The sequence below is a fragment of the Dendrobates tinctorius genome, unplaced genomic scaffold, assembly GCF_039654945.1.
Source record: "Dendrobates tinctorius isolate UK_male_01 unplaced genomic scaffold, ASM3965494v1 ptg000374l, whole genome shotgun sequence".
In the NCBI taxonomy this organism is placed as follows: Eukaryota; Metazoa; Chordata; class Amphibia; order Anura; family Dendrobatidae; genus Dendrobates; species Dendrobates tinctorius.
Window position 1 is genome coordinate 1,147,471 of NW_027362040.1, and position 14,784 is coordinate 1,162,254.

The window sequence follows — 14,784 nt, forward strand, 5'->3', positions numbered from 1 at the left end:
AATTCCAAGTGTGGTGAAATTGCAAAAAAAATGCGATCCCACACTAGTTTTTTGTTTGGCTTTTTTGCTAGGTTCACTAAATGCTAAAACTGACCTGCCATTATGATTCTCCAGGTCATTACAAGTTCATAGACACCAAACATGTGTAGGTTCTCTTTTATCTAACTGGTGAAAAAAATGTGAAATTTTGCTAAAAAAAAAATTGTGCAATTTTCTGAAACCCGTAACGTCTCCATTTTTCGTGATCTCGGGTTGGGTGCAGGCTTATTTTCTGCTTGCCGAGCTGACGTTTTTACTGATGCCTCTTTTGTGCAGATACATTCTTTTGATTGCCCGTTATTGCATTTTAATGCAATGTTGTGGCGACCAAAAAACGTAATTTTGGCGTTTTGGTTTTTTTATCGCTACACCGTTTAGCGATCAGGTTAATTTTTTTTTTAATTGATAGATCGGACAATTCTGATTGCGTCGATACCAAATATGTGTAGGTTTGATTTTTATTATTGTTTTATTTTGATTAGGGCGAAAGGGGGGTGATTTGAACTTTTATGTTTATTTTTTAATATTTTTAAACACTTTTTTTTAAACTTTTGGCATGCTTCAATAGCCTCCATAGGAGGCTAGAAGCTGCCATAGCACAATCATCTCTGCTACATGGAGGTGATGCTCAGATCACCTAATGCAGCAGAATTACAGGCTTCCTTTGAGCACCGACCACAGGGTGGCGCTCATAGCAAGGAGACCTCTGGTTGTGATGGCAATGCAGCGATGACCCCCAATCATGTGACGGGGTTCAACACTGTGCGTATTTCCGGACCGGAGTCTGGAAGTGCATTTAAATGCCTGCGGTCAGAGTTTGACAGCGGCATTTAACTACTTAATAGGCATGGGCGGATCACGATTCCCCTCGCGCCTATTGCGGGCACATGTCAGCTGTTAAAAACAGCTGACTTGTCGCGGCTTTGAGGTGGGCTCACCGCCGAAGCCGAGCTCAAAGGGGGGGATACTGCCAGCTGATGTACTATTCCATCAGCTGGTAGTAAGGGTTAAGAAAAAAAAGTTTATAGTCTACATTATGACGTCCGAGACACTATATAAATGTGCATCGATGTCAGTAGCAAAAGCAATTGTTCAAAAGCGTTTTGCAGGCGACTTTCGTTTATAATCCATGTCAGATGCTTCTTGAATAAGATTCCAGCAATAGTCAGCCAGCATTGACGTACTCCACGTTCCCTGGTACCTTTTCTCCATCAGCGCAGTGTCTTGGTGAAATCTTTCACCGTGTTCATCACTAACGGCACCAAGATTGGCTGGAAAAAAGTCCAAGTGAGAATGTAGAAAATGCATTCTTATTGACATATTGTACTTAATCAAATTATATGCTGTGAGCATGTTGTCCACGAGTTGTTCAAAGTTCTATGCCCTGCTGTTGCCAAGGAAGTTGAAGGTCAAATCTTTAAAGGCTCTCCATGCCACTTGTTCAGCACCTTACAAAAGACCATCATACAGTAGCTACTGTCATTCATTATATCTGTGATCTGTGGGCCATTAAAAATACCTTCTTTAATCTTTGCATCACTTATTCTTGGAAATTTCTGTTGCAAGTAAGAAAAGGCTTCCGATTCTTTGTTCACTGCTTTGTTAAAATTCTTCATAAGCCCAAGTTTAATATGCAAAGGAGGGAGAAATTTCTTTGCTGGATCAATGAGAGGATTATGTTTAACATTCTTCTGTCCAGCAACCAGGTTTTTGCGGAGTGGCCAGTCCTTTCTGAAATAGTGCATTTCTTGTGCACGACTGTCCCACTCACAAATAAAACAACAATACTTGGTATAGCCAAGCTGCAGTCCAAGAAGAAGTGCAACAACTTTTAGATCATCACATATGTTCCAGTTACAATTTCTATAATTAATGTGGGTCAACAGTAACTCCATATTCTCATACGTTTCTTTTATGTGTACGGCATGTCCAAAAGGTATAGAAGGATAGATGTTACCATTGTGTAGTTAAACAGCCTTCAGACTTAAAATTGATGAGTCAATGAACAGTCGCCATTCCTTCAGGTCATGTTCGTATCCAAGAGGACCAAACAACCCCAAGACGTTGTTGCAAAAGGTTAAATTGTTGGCATGGTTCAAAAATTGATTAAGGTCTTCTTGACAACTGCAAAAAACAGAAACTCTTGTTCCTGGTAATAAGAGATTCTGTTCTTGTAGCCTTGATCCCAATAATTCTGCCTGCCTCTTTGACAATTTCAAATCTCTGACCAAGTCACTCAGATCAGCTTAACTGAACAGATGTGGATTAGATGCAGAAGGCTCAAAGTCTGGGTCTGCAGCAGTTTCGCTTTCCACTGACATTGTTAGTTCATCTTCGTCATCCTCCATTGTTTCATACTTTGGGGCAAAGATTTTCTTCATGTGGCACTGGTCTTATGGCTGAAGGAAGATTGAGATATTGTATTGATTTCTTGTTCTTTGCTGAATATTCTGTCACATTTGTAAGGCAGAAAATAGCAATCTGTTACATGATCTCTCTGCTCTCTCCATATCATTGGGACAGCGAACGGCATTGAAGGTCGTGATCCATTCAGCCATGCTCTAAGTATGTCAGTATTGTCTTTTGATTCCTACCCTGCCCAGGAGATGTGGTATGCTCCATACACGGTCAGCCGAATGATTCACTGCTCTTGCACGGAATTCATATAATAAGTGCTTGCATATGTGTAGATAAGCGATTTATGTTATTTCAGTGGAAAATTCAGAATATAAAAGTTCATATATGAGTTTTTAGAATTATAATTCAGAATATAAAAGTTCATATATGAGTTTTTAGAATTATAACAAAATATTATAATGTTTTGTATCATTTCTCAAAATCCTTGCGTGAAAAAAATCTGAAGTCATTTCTGAAATCAGCATGAAAAAATCTATCAGGAACACTCAAAATTGTCATAGGGACAAAACCTTGGTAACACATTGATCGTGACCAAGGTTTGTTAAAAACGACTGTTTCACAATTATCTTGCAGTGTAAACTTGCTGCCGATCACCCTATGAATGAACAAAATGCTCGTTCATCATGAGAAATGATCTTTTGTGCATTATAAAAGGTCATCAGTGTATTGTCCTGTGTAACCAGGACCAGCACTGCCAAGAACCATGGCAGCCTATGCCCACTGAGCAATCTAGTAGTTTGTAAACACGTAGTCAAACGATCACCAATCAGTCAAAGTTTACCCATCAGCGATCGCATCATGCTGTCATTCGGTCCATGTATTTAAACGTTCCACACTGAGAAGTTGACTGTATAGTCAAATGTATTTGTCAACATTCCTGGTGTCCTCTGTTTAATGATCCTTATACTATTCCTATATTCTGGTCCCTCTGTTTCATTTTTACAAAATGACTGCAGTCTGTGACTTATATGGGGAGCGCTTTAAAAGTGTTAAAGCAAATAAAAGTGCTAATATCTTCTTATTTGTCAAATGATGTTATAGTAAATGTTGTGATGCTTTGGGGGACGCAGCAAAGGGGTTAAACATAATTTCACTTTCTGATTTTACATAATCTGCACTTATATATATATATATACACAGTGTATTTTAAGTTCTTTAAGGCAGAATGTTTTTAGATAACAAGTCCGGGAGTGTACTGTGGAGGTCAATTTCACATAGTTTTGAGGCTAATTGTCTTCCATCTTAGCCATGTAGAAATCACCAGAACTGAATTTATGGACAACTATGAAAAATAGAGACAGTCTTACGATAATCTTTTCTGTATGAGTTGGCAATGATTTTTCATGTCAAATTTCTGTGCTTGGATATACAGTATTTATATAAATTCATGCAGATTATTTTTAGGGATAAAATAAACCACCATAGCCATAGAGTTTGCTTAAATAACATTTTTATGTTTTCCTTTTGAATCTCCCCAACGCTGCTTACATCTCAGGAACTTCTGACTTTGGATGAATCTTAGGGTGTATGCACATGCTGCGGATTCTGCTGCGGATCCGCAGCGGATTTGGCCCTGCGGAACTGCAGCAGAATCAGCTGCAGTGTACAGTACCATTAAAATGAATGGAAAATGGAAACCGCAGTGCAGATGCTGAGGAATTTTCCGCGTGGATTTGCTGCGGTTTCAAATCCGCAGAAAGAATTGACATGTCAATTCTTTCTGCGGATTCTGCTGCGGTTTACCATCTGCTCCATTGTAGAATTGATAAACCGCAGGGCAAACCCGCAGGCTAATCTGCAGATAAACCGCAGGTCTTCTGACCTACGGATTTACCTGCGGATTTTATTAGATCCGCGCGGAAAAATCCGCAGACCATTCTGCAGCGTGTGCACTAGGGTGACCGGATCTCATATGGGGGGGAAAAATGTTGGAATCTTGTCCGTCTGGACCCCACAAAACGATTCCCCTTTCCAGATATTGAGATAGCCAAAATTTGAGCTCGATCAAACGACGTTAACCCGTGCCGCTCGTCACTCAAAGTTTGAAAAAATCCAAATTGAGGTATTTTAAGATTTAGGTATTTTGCATAGTCTGTTAGACTATAAAGAATGTGACAACAACATTGCAGCAATTTATTAGCCATTAACAACTTTTCATTGTCTGTAATGGTGGGATCAAAAAACGATAATCCCACCAACTCTGCATTCAAATACCACAAATGGTTCGAAAATTTGGTCAGGGCTATTTCTGCAATGTTGTTGTCACATTCTTTATAGTCTAACAGACTATGCAAAATACCTAAATCTTAAAATACCTCAATTTGGATTTTTTCAAACTTTGAGCGACGAGCGGCACGGGTTAACGTCGTTTGATCTAGCTCAAATTTTGGCTATCTCAATATCTGGAAAGGGGAATCGTTTTGTGGGGTCCAGACGGACAAAATTCCGACATCGATTTTTTGCGGTCACCCTAGTGTGCACACACCCTTACAGTTCTTGGAGCCACAGTCCATAATCCCCAAAACCTGAATATCACTCCAGCTGACGTGTCCGGGACTGAATAGTTGTGTGTTAGCCACAGAATGTGCTAACAAAAAGAGGGAGGGCCTAAGGATAGTCCGAATATGTAAAAATATGATCGGAGTATGTGAAAAGAAGTGGATTAATGGGTATCTAGTGCATTGACAAGTGTTAATGTATAGTACATGTTAAACAATGCTGGAATGTGACTAGTGTTTAGTCTGATGGAAAGGTATGTGTTAATTAGGCAGTATGGTTATTTTCTCTGTGACTTAACCGGAAAAGGGAAGTGTTGTAAATTATATTTAAATGTTTTTGTGTTTCCAAAATAATTGGAGATAATCTGAGAGAGATTTATGGCATATACAATATATGTCCTTGCTTGTGACTGTTGATGATAGATAAGAATTTCAAACTCTTTGTGAGATGAAGTTTCATAAATATACACTGCTCAAAAAAATTAAAGGGAACACTAAAATACCACATCCTAGATATCTCTGAAGAAAATATTCCAGTTGCAAATTTTTATTCATTGCATAGTGGAATGTATTCAGAGCAATAAAACCTAACAATTATCAATGTAAATCAAAATGAATATCCCATGGAGGTCTGGATTTGGAATGATACTCAAAATCAAAATGAAAAATCAAATTACCGGCTGATCCAACTTCAGTGGAAATGTCTCATGACAAGGAAAAGATGCTCAGCATTGTGTGTGGCCTCCACGTGCCTGTATAACCTCCCTACTGTACAACGCCTGGGCATGCTCCTGATGAGGTGGCGGATGGTCTCCTGAGGGATTGAGGGATCTCCTCCCAAACCTGGACTAAAGCATCCACCAACTCCTGGACAGTCTGTGGTGCAACGTGACGTTGATGGATGGAGCGAGACATGATGTCCCAGATGTGCTCAATCAAATTCAGGTCTGGGGAACAGGCGGGCCTGTCCATAGCTTCAATGCCTTCATCTTGCTTGCAGGAACTGCTGACACACTCCAGCCACATGTGGTCTGGCATTGTCCTGCATTAAGAGGAAACCAGGGCTAACCGCACCAGCAAATGGTCTCACAAGGGGTCTGAGGATCTCATCTCGGTACCTAATGGCAGTCAGGCTACCTCTGGTGAGCACATGGAGGGCTGTGCTGCCCTCCAAAGAAATGCCACCCCACACCATTACTGACCCACTGCCAAACCGGTCATGCTGAAGGAGTTGCAGGCAGCAGATCACTCTCCACGGCATCTCCAGACTCTGTCACGTCTGTCACATGTGCTCAGTGTGAACCTGCTTTCATCTGTGAAGAGCACAGGGCGCCAGTGGCGAATTAGCATCCCTTTGCATCCCTCATATCCTCACTGTCTCACAACCCTAAACAGCTTTTCAACACTTTCAATTCTGCACTCCGTCCCACAGCACCTCCTCCCTCTCCTCTCATTTCTGCTGAAGACTTTGCCTCCTTCTTTAAGCAGAAGATCGATACGATCAGAGAAAGCTTTGGCCCGCAGCCCCCAATGCCCTTCTTAGCCGCTCAGCCCTGTTCTTCCAAAGCCAGCTACTCCACCATGACAGAAGGTCAGCTCTCCACCCTTCTGTCAAGATCACACGTCACCACTTGTGCGCTTGACCCACTCCCGTCCCACCTCATCCCTAACTTTGCCACAGTCTTCATCCCAACTCTAACACATCTCTTCAACCTTTCACTTACAAATGGTGTCTTCCCCTCATCCTTCAAACATGCCTCAATCACACCCATCCTCAAAAAGCCCTCCCTCGACCCATCCTCTGTGTCTAACTATCACCCGATATCTCTTCTCCCTTACGCCTCAAAACTACTAGAACAGCATGTATATCTTGAACTGTCCTCCCACCTCTCCTCCTGTTCCCTCTTTGACCGGTTACAATCTGGCTTCCGACCGCATCACTCAACTGAAACTGCCCTAACTAAAGTCACTAACGACCTACTAACCGCCAAGAGCAAGCGACACTACTCTGTCCTCCTTCTCCTGGACCTGTCATCTGCCTTCAACACCGTGGACCATTCCCTCCTGCTACAGATTCTCTCATCTCTTGGCATCACAGACTTGGCCCTATCCTGGATCTCATCATACCTAACAGACCAAACATTTAGTGTCTCTATGCTGATGACACACGGATCTACCTATCTGGACCCGACCTCACCTCCTTACTGACCAAAATCCCACAATGTCTGTCTGCCATTTCAGCCTTCTTTTCTGCTCGCTTTCTCAAACTGAACATGGACAAAACAGAATTCATCATCTTTCCCCCATCTCACTCTACCCCTCCACCAGACCTATCCATCAATGTCAATTGCTGCTCGCTTTCCCCAGTCCTGCACGCTTGATGCCTTGGGGCGATCCTTGACTCTGCCCTCTCTTTCAAACCACATATCCAAGCCCTTGCCTCTTCCTGCCGCCTCAAACTGAAAAATATTTCCCGGATCCGTGCATTCCTCAACCGTGCAACCCCAAAAACACTAGTGCACGTCCTTATCATCCCGCTCCTCGAAAACTGCAACCTCCTACTCTCTGGCCTACCCTCCAGCACTCTGGCACCACTCCAGTCCATCCTACACTCTGCTGCCCGACTAATCCACCTTTCTCCCCTCTATTCCCCAGCCTCCCCCCTATGCCAGGCCCTTCGCTGACTTCCTATTGTCCAGATGCTCCAGTTCAAAATCCTAACCATGACATACAAAGCCATCCACAACCTGTCTCCTCCATACATCTGTGACATGGTCTCCTGGTACCTACCAGCACGCAACCTTCGATCCTCTCAAGATCTCCTTCTCCACTCCCCCCTCATCTCTTCTTCCCACAACCGCATACAAGACTTCTCCCGTGCTTCCCCCATACTCTGGAACTCTCTGCTGCAACACACCAGACTCTCACCAACAACGGAAACCTTCAAGAAGAACCTGAAGACCCATCTGTTCCAACAAGCCTACAGCCTGCGATGATCCTCGGTCTACTGAACCACCGCACAACCAGCTTTACCCTCTCCTAGTGTATCCTCACCCATTCCTGTAGAATGTGAGCACTTGCGGGCAGGGTACTCTCTCCTTCTGTACTTATGTGTGTCTTGTATTGCTCATGTTTATTGTACTTGTCTATATTTCCTCTTTTCACATGTTAAGCACCATGGAATAAATGGCGCTTTATAAATGTATAATAATGATAATAATAATAATTTGCCAATCCTAGTGTTCTGTGGCAAATGCCAAGCGTCCTGCACGGTGTTGGGCTGTGAGCACATCCCCCATCTGTGGACGTCGGGCACTCAGACCATCCTCATGGAGTCAGTTTCTAACCGACAGACACATGCACATTTTTGGCCTGCTGGAGGTCATTTTGCAGGGCTCTGGCAGTGCTCATCCTGTTCCTCCTTGCACAAAGGCGGAGGTGGCGGTCCTGCTGCTGGGTTGTTGCCCTCCTAAAAAACCCCTCCATGTCTCCTGGTGTACTGACCTGTCTTCTGATAGTACCTCCAGGCTCTGGACACTATGCTGACAGACACAGCAAACCTTCTTGCCACAGCTCGCATTGATGTGCCATCTTGGATGAGCTGCACTACCTGAGCCACTTGTGTGGGTTGTAGAGTTCATCTCATGCTGCCATGAGTGTGAAAGCATAACCAACATTCAAAAGTGGCCAAAACATCAACCAGAAAGCATTGGTACTGAGATGTGGTCTGTAGTCACCACCTGCAGAACCACTCCTTTATTGAAGGTGTCTTGGTAATTGTCAATAATTTCCATCTGTTGTCTATTCCATTTGAACAACAGCATGTGAAATTGCTTGTCTATCAGTGTTGCTTCCTAAGTGGACAGTTTGATTTCACAGAAGTTTGATTCATTTGGAGTTATATTCTGTTGTTTAAGTGTTCCCTTTATTTTCTTGAGCAGTGTAACTTGAATACAGATAGACCCCACTGTAAAATGTGGCCTGTTTTTTAAAATAATGCAGCTTAGTGCTGTATATAAGTACAGTTTCACCGAAGACGAAAAAAGAAAACCGCTGTAAACTGGCAAAACTTTGAGCACACACAGATATGAGCTACCACGGAGATACCACACCAAAAAATGTGTGGCCTGTATTTTTTTTTTTTGGGGGGGGCTAAATACTATTTTATTTAACTACAGTGACAGCCAGGCCAAAAAAAAGAAAACCGCCATACACTGGCTAAACTTTGAGCACGCACAGATATGAGCTGGCACGGAGATACCACATAGTGATGAGTGAACGTGCTTGCCACTACTCGGTACTCGCCTGAGTATCACTGTGCTTGGTGTACTCGGGGAGCACCGAGTATTTCCGGGATTACTTGGTGGGAACTCGAGTCTCCATCCAGCAACTTTGGCGGACTTTAAAGACCCAATCACAGTGCAGGGATTGTCTGCCAGGCCATGAAATGCCGCAGCCATCTTTCTTGTGGTTGTGCATTGATTGGCTGGCCGCACAGCATCATCAGGGGTATAAGGGACAGGACGCCGCCCTGCTCGCCACATTCAGCTCCGGATTCAGAGAGTGTAGGGACAGCGGCTGCCTTGATAGGGTCACAATTGGGCATTTCTCAGTTAGTGTGGTGTCTACCATCCTAAATACTCACATCCAGCTAAACCAACAGTCCTTGTAAGGACTAATTCTGCAGTATATAGGTTCCAGTGTTAGGCAGGCAGGGGAGTGTACGTTGCTGTATACACATCATTGCAAGGTCTGCAGGCAATGTATATGTGTACATAGAGCATTGCATATATCATATCTGTGCGTGCTGAAATTTTGGCCAGTTTATGGCTTTTTTCTCTTTTTTGCCTGGCTGTTAGTTTTGCTTCAATAAAGCAGTAGTTAGGCCAAAAAGAAAAAAAAAGGCTAACCATGTTTTGGTGCGGTATTTTTGTGCCAGCTCTTATCTGTGCATGGTGAAATTTTGGCCAGTTTACAGCTTTTTTCTCTTTTGTGCTTGGCTGCTGCTTTTGCTTTAATAAAGCAGTATTTAGGCCAAAAAAAGGCCACCCATTTTTTGGTGCAGTATCTTTGTGCCAGCTCTTATCTGTGCGTGGTGAAATTTTGGACAGTTTATGGCTTTTTTCTCTTTTGTGCCTTTGTGCCTGGCTGTTAGTTTTGCTTCAATAAAGCAGTATTTAGGCCAAAAGAAAGGCCACCCATTTTTTGGTGGGGTATCTTCGCGCCAGCTCTTATCTGTGCGTGGTGAAATTTTGGCCAGTTTACGTCTTTTTTCTCTCTTGTGCCTGGCTGTTATTTTTGCTTCAATAAAGCAGTATTTAGGACAAAAAAGGCCACCCATTCTTTGGTGCGGCATCTTCGTGCCAGCTCTTATCTGTGCGTGGTGAAATTTTGGCTAGTTTACGGCTGTTTTCTCTTTTTTGCTTGGTTGTTAGTTTTGCTTCAATAAAACAGTATTTAGGCAAAAAAAAGGCCACACATTTTTGGTGAGGTATTTTTGTGCCAGCTCTTATCTGCGCATGGTGAAATTTTGGTCAGTTTACCGCTTTTATCTCTTTTGTGCCTGGCTGTTGTATTTGCTTCAATAAAGCAGTATTTAGGCCAAAAAAAAGGCCACCCATTTTTTGGTGCGGTATCTTTGTACCAGCTCTTATTTGTGCGTGGTGTTATTTTAGCCAGTTTACGGCTTTTTTGCCTGGCTGTTAGTTTTGCTTCAATAAAGCAGTATTTAGGCCAAAAAAAGGGCCACCCATTTTTTGGTGCGGAATCTTCATGCCAGCTCTTATCTGTGCGTGGTGAAATTTTGGCCAGTTTACGGCTTTTTTCTCTTTTGTGCCAGGCTGTTAGTTTTGCGTCAATAAAGCAGTATTTAGGGCAAAAAAAAATTCAAAAGGCCACCCATTTTTTTGTGCGGTATCTTTGTACCAACTCTTATCGTTGCTTTGCTTTATTGGGCCTGGCTGTCACAGTCGTTATATCCAGCAGTCTTTTGTATCCAAAAAATACTAAAAAATTAATACAGTCTGTTATCTCAGGCTGAGGCCTGGTGTATCTGTGCTGGAAAATTGTTTGCTTTGCAGGCCTACTTAAGACATCTAATTTTTCTAATTTCTCTGACAAGAAATCCATTTGTATTGAGGTTTTTAAATATTTCAGTAGTCCATTTAAAATGGGCAAGGCAAGGGGCAAGGAACGGGGAAGTGGACGTGATGCTGATGGTGCATGCAGAGGACGAGGCCGTGGTCAAGCAGAAAGTGGGCCACAGCAAAGACCCACATCTGCGCGCTCGATCTTCCTGTCCAGGTTTCTAGGGGACTGCACCACACCACTCTTGAATCCAGAGCAATGTGAAACGGTTGTTGGTTGGATAGCGGATAATGAATCATAGAATCATAGAATCATAGAATCATAGAATCGTAGAGTTGGAAGGGACCTCCTGGGCCATCTGGTCCAACCCCCTGCTCAAAGCAGGATTCGCTAAATCATCCCAGTCAGATGTCTGTCCAGCCTCTGTTTGAAGACTTCCATTGAAGGAGAACTCACCACTTCTCGTGGCAGCCTGTTCCACTCATTGATCACTCTAACTGTCAAAAAGTTTTTTCTAATATCTAATCTGTGTCTCTTCCCATTCAGTTTCATCCCATTGCTTCTAGTCTTTCCTTGTGCAAATGAGAATAAAGTTGATCCTTCTACAATGTGACAGCCCTTTAGATATTTGTAGACAGCTATTAAGTCTCCTCTCAGTCTTCTCTTTTGCAAACTAAACATTCCCAAATCCTGCAACCTTTCCTCATAAGACAGGGTTTGCAGACCGGTCACCATTCTGGTCGCTCTTTTCTGAACTTGCTCCAGTTTGTTGATGTCTTTTTTAATGCTTCCAGTCACTTAGCCACCACCACCACCATGTCTTCCACACGGTCAAGTCTGAGTAGCCATGACTGTGGACCAGATATTACTCACCCTGATCCTCCTTCCCCTCACCATGCCGAGTGCCCTGAGACAACTGATACCACACTTGGACACTCCGAAGAGCTGTTCAGTTATCCATTTGGAGATTCGTGCCTCTCGCCCGCTCCACTTGAAGCAGGGCAAGATGATATTCCATGTAGCGATGCACAAATCTTTGAGCAGCCACGGTCACCTGAGGTGGATGATGATGAGACACAATTGCCGGAAAGTCAGGAGGAGGAGCAGGGTGTGGATGTGGAAGATGAGATTGTGGATGACATAGTGACTAACCCAACCTGGCAGGAGGACATGCAGAGCGAGGAAACACCAACAGGACGTAAGTGGCCATTCCTTCGGTTAGATTTTCCCGAGTCTGGTTGCTTTTTAAAGACTCTGATGATAACCCCAAACAGGCCATTTGCAGCACTTGCCATGCCCGCATCAGTAGGGGTAGCAAAACTACCAGCCTTACCACCACCAGCATGAGCTCCATAGATAAATAACCCCAATAAAATGCTGTACAAGGTGTGATAAAACACTCCGGGATCGCCTTTGCTGGGGTCAAAGGTCACGTGTGTTCAGCATGAAACTCAGGCGCACAGCCGGGGTCCGGGTATAACTGGCACTGGCTCAGGTTTATTAAAGGGGAAAGCAATGCATAAAGGAAATAAAAACATAAAACAAATCCTAATAACTAAACAAGGTACAACCTAACTACCAACTGGCGGGCTTCTCCCGTCCAGCCAAACCACAGTTACAGTGGGCACTGCTTTCATTCACGTGTGTCTCTCACACAGACAGGCTCTCTGTCCCCAGGCTGAGACACTCACACAACCACTTGGCATCCTTTTATATCCGCCTCCCATTATTCACTAGTAACCAGGTGTGATACTGACCAGACTAGGCCACATAGGAAAGGTATCTGGACAAGATATACCTGCCCTCATCCACTATTCCCACATGATTCTCACATATCCCCCCCTCTGCTCAGACCACTCCAGTCGAGCAATGACACCCGCCAAACAGGGCACTCGGGACAGGGCATCTGCGTTCCCCATCTGTACCCCTGGGCGGTGCTCCACCGTAAAAGTGTAGGCCTGCAGGGCAAGGAACCAACGGGTCACCCAGCTATTCCGTTCCTTGTGCTAGTGCATCCACTTGAGAGGGGCATGGTCAGTGATCAGCCTGAACTTTCGGCCCACTTAATGGCTAGGCACTCTTTTTCTACAACTGCATACTTTTGCTCATGTTTATTCAGCTTCCTGCTGAAATAGAGGACTGGGTGTTCCACTCTGTGCCTCACTTGTGACAGTACGGCCCCGATACCGGTATCAGAGGCATCCGTTTGTACCACAAACTCGCTGCAGAAGTCCAGAGTCACCAGTACGGGTTGAGAGCAAAGTGCCCGTTTTAGGCTATGGAAGGCTTCTTCAGCCGCTAAATTCCATTTAATCATGACAGAGTCTTTCCCTTTGGTAAGATCCGTCAGGGGGTAGCGATGGCTGCAAAATTGGGTATGAACCGACAATAATAGCCAGCGATACCCAGAAAGGCTTGCACCTGCTTCTTGTTGGCAGGTTGCGGCAAGTCCTGAACCGCTTGAATTTTATCGACCTGGGGTTTAACAATAACCCTCCCAATTACATACCCCAAATACCGGGCTTCTTCTAGCCCGATGTGACATTTCTTGGGGTTCGCGGTTAGACCTGCCTCCCACAGGTCGTCAATCACAGCTTGTACTTTCTGGAGATGAGTCTCCCAGTCCAAGCTGTAAATGACAATGTCATCCAAACAGGCCGAAGCGTACTGCCTATGTGGCCTCAGGACTCGATCCATCAGTCTCTGGAAGGTCGCCGGTGCTCCGTGCAGTCCAAACGGCATATACACATACTGAAATAAACCTTCTGGCGTAGCAAATGCCGTCTTTTCTCTGGCAGCCTCCGCCAGAGGGATCTGCCAATACCCCTTGGTTAGGTCTAGGGTCATAATATACCGGGCTTTTCCTAACCGATCTATTAACTCGTCGACCCGAGGTACAGGGTAGGCATCAAATTTTGAGACCGCATTCAGTTTCCTGAAGTCATTGCAGAACCGGATGGTACCGTCCGGTTTAGGAATTAACACAATCGGGCTGGACCAAGCACTGTGCGATTACTCAATGACACCTAACTCTAACATTGCCTTCACTTCTCGGGAAACAGCTTCACTGCACGCTTCCGGAGTTCTGTAGGGTTTCACGTGAACTGTGACACCAGGTTCCGTTACGATGTCATGTTTCATTAGCGTAGTCTGCCCGGGTTTTTCTGAGAAAAACTTTTGGTTGTGAAGTAGAAACTGCCTGACCTCAGTCTTTTGCCGCTCCGAGAGAGTCTCTGCAACCCGTACCTCCGGTACGGTATGCGGGCAGACGGGACGGGCCAGCTCCGCTGACAAGGCAGACCGATCTTTCCAGGGTTTTATCAGATTTACATGAAAAACCTGTTCAGGTTTCCGTTTACCTGCCTGGTATACTTTGTAGTTTACTTCACCAACTCTTTCCTTAATCTCAAAGGGGCCCTGCCACTTTGCTAGGAACTTACTGTCCACCGTGGGGACCAGGATCAACACCCTATCTCTGGGTGCAAACGTTCGGATCTTGGCGCCCCTATCATAGATTCTTTTTTGTGCTCCTTGAGCCTGCATCATGTGTTCTTTGACGATAGGCATAACAGCCGCAATACGGTCCTGCATTTGGGATACGTGATCTATCACCGTTTTAAATGGAGTGACCTGACCCTCCCAGGCTTCTTTGGCGACGTCTAACAGTCCGCGAGGACGTTGGGCGTACAATAACTAGAAAGGCGAGAATCCCGTGGAAGACTGGGGCACTTCCCTTATGGCA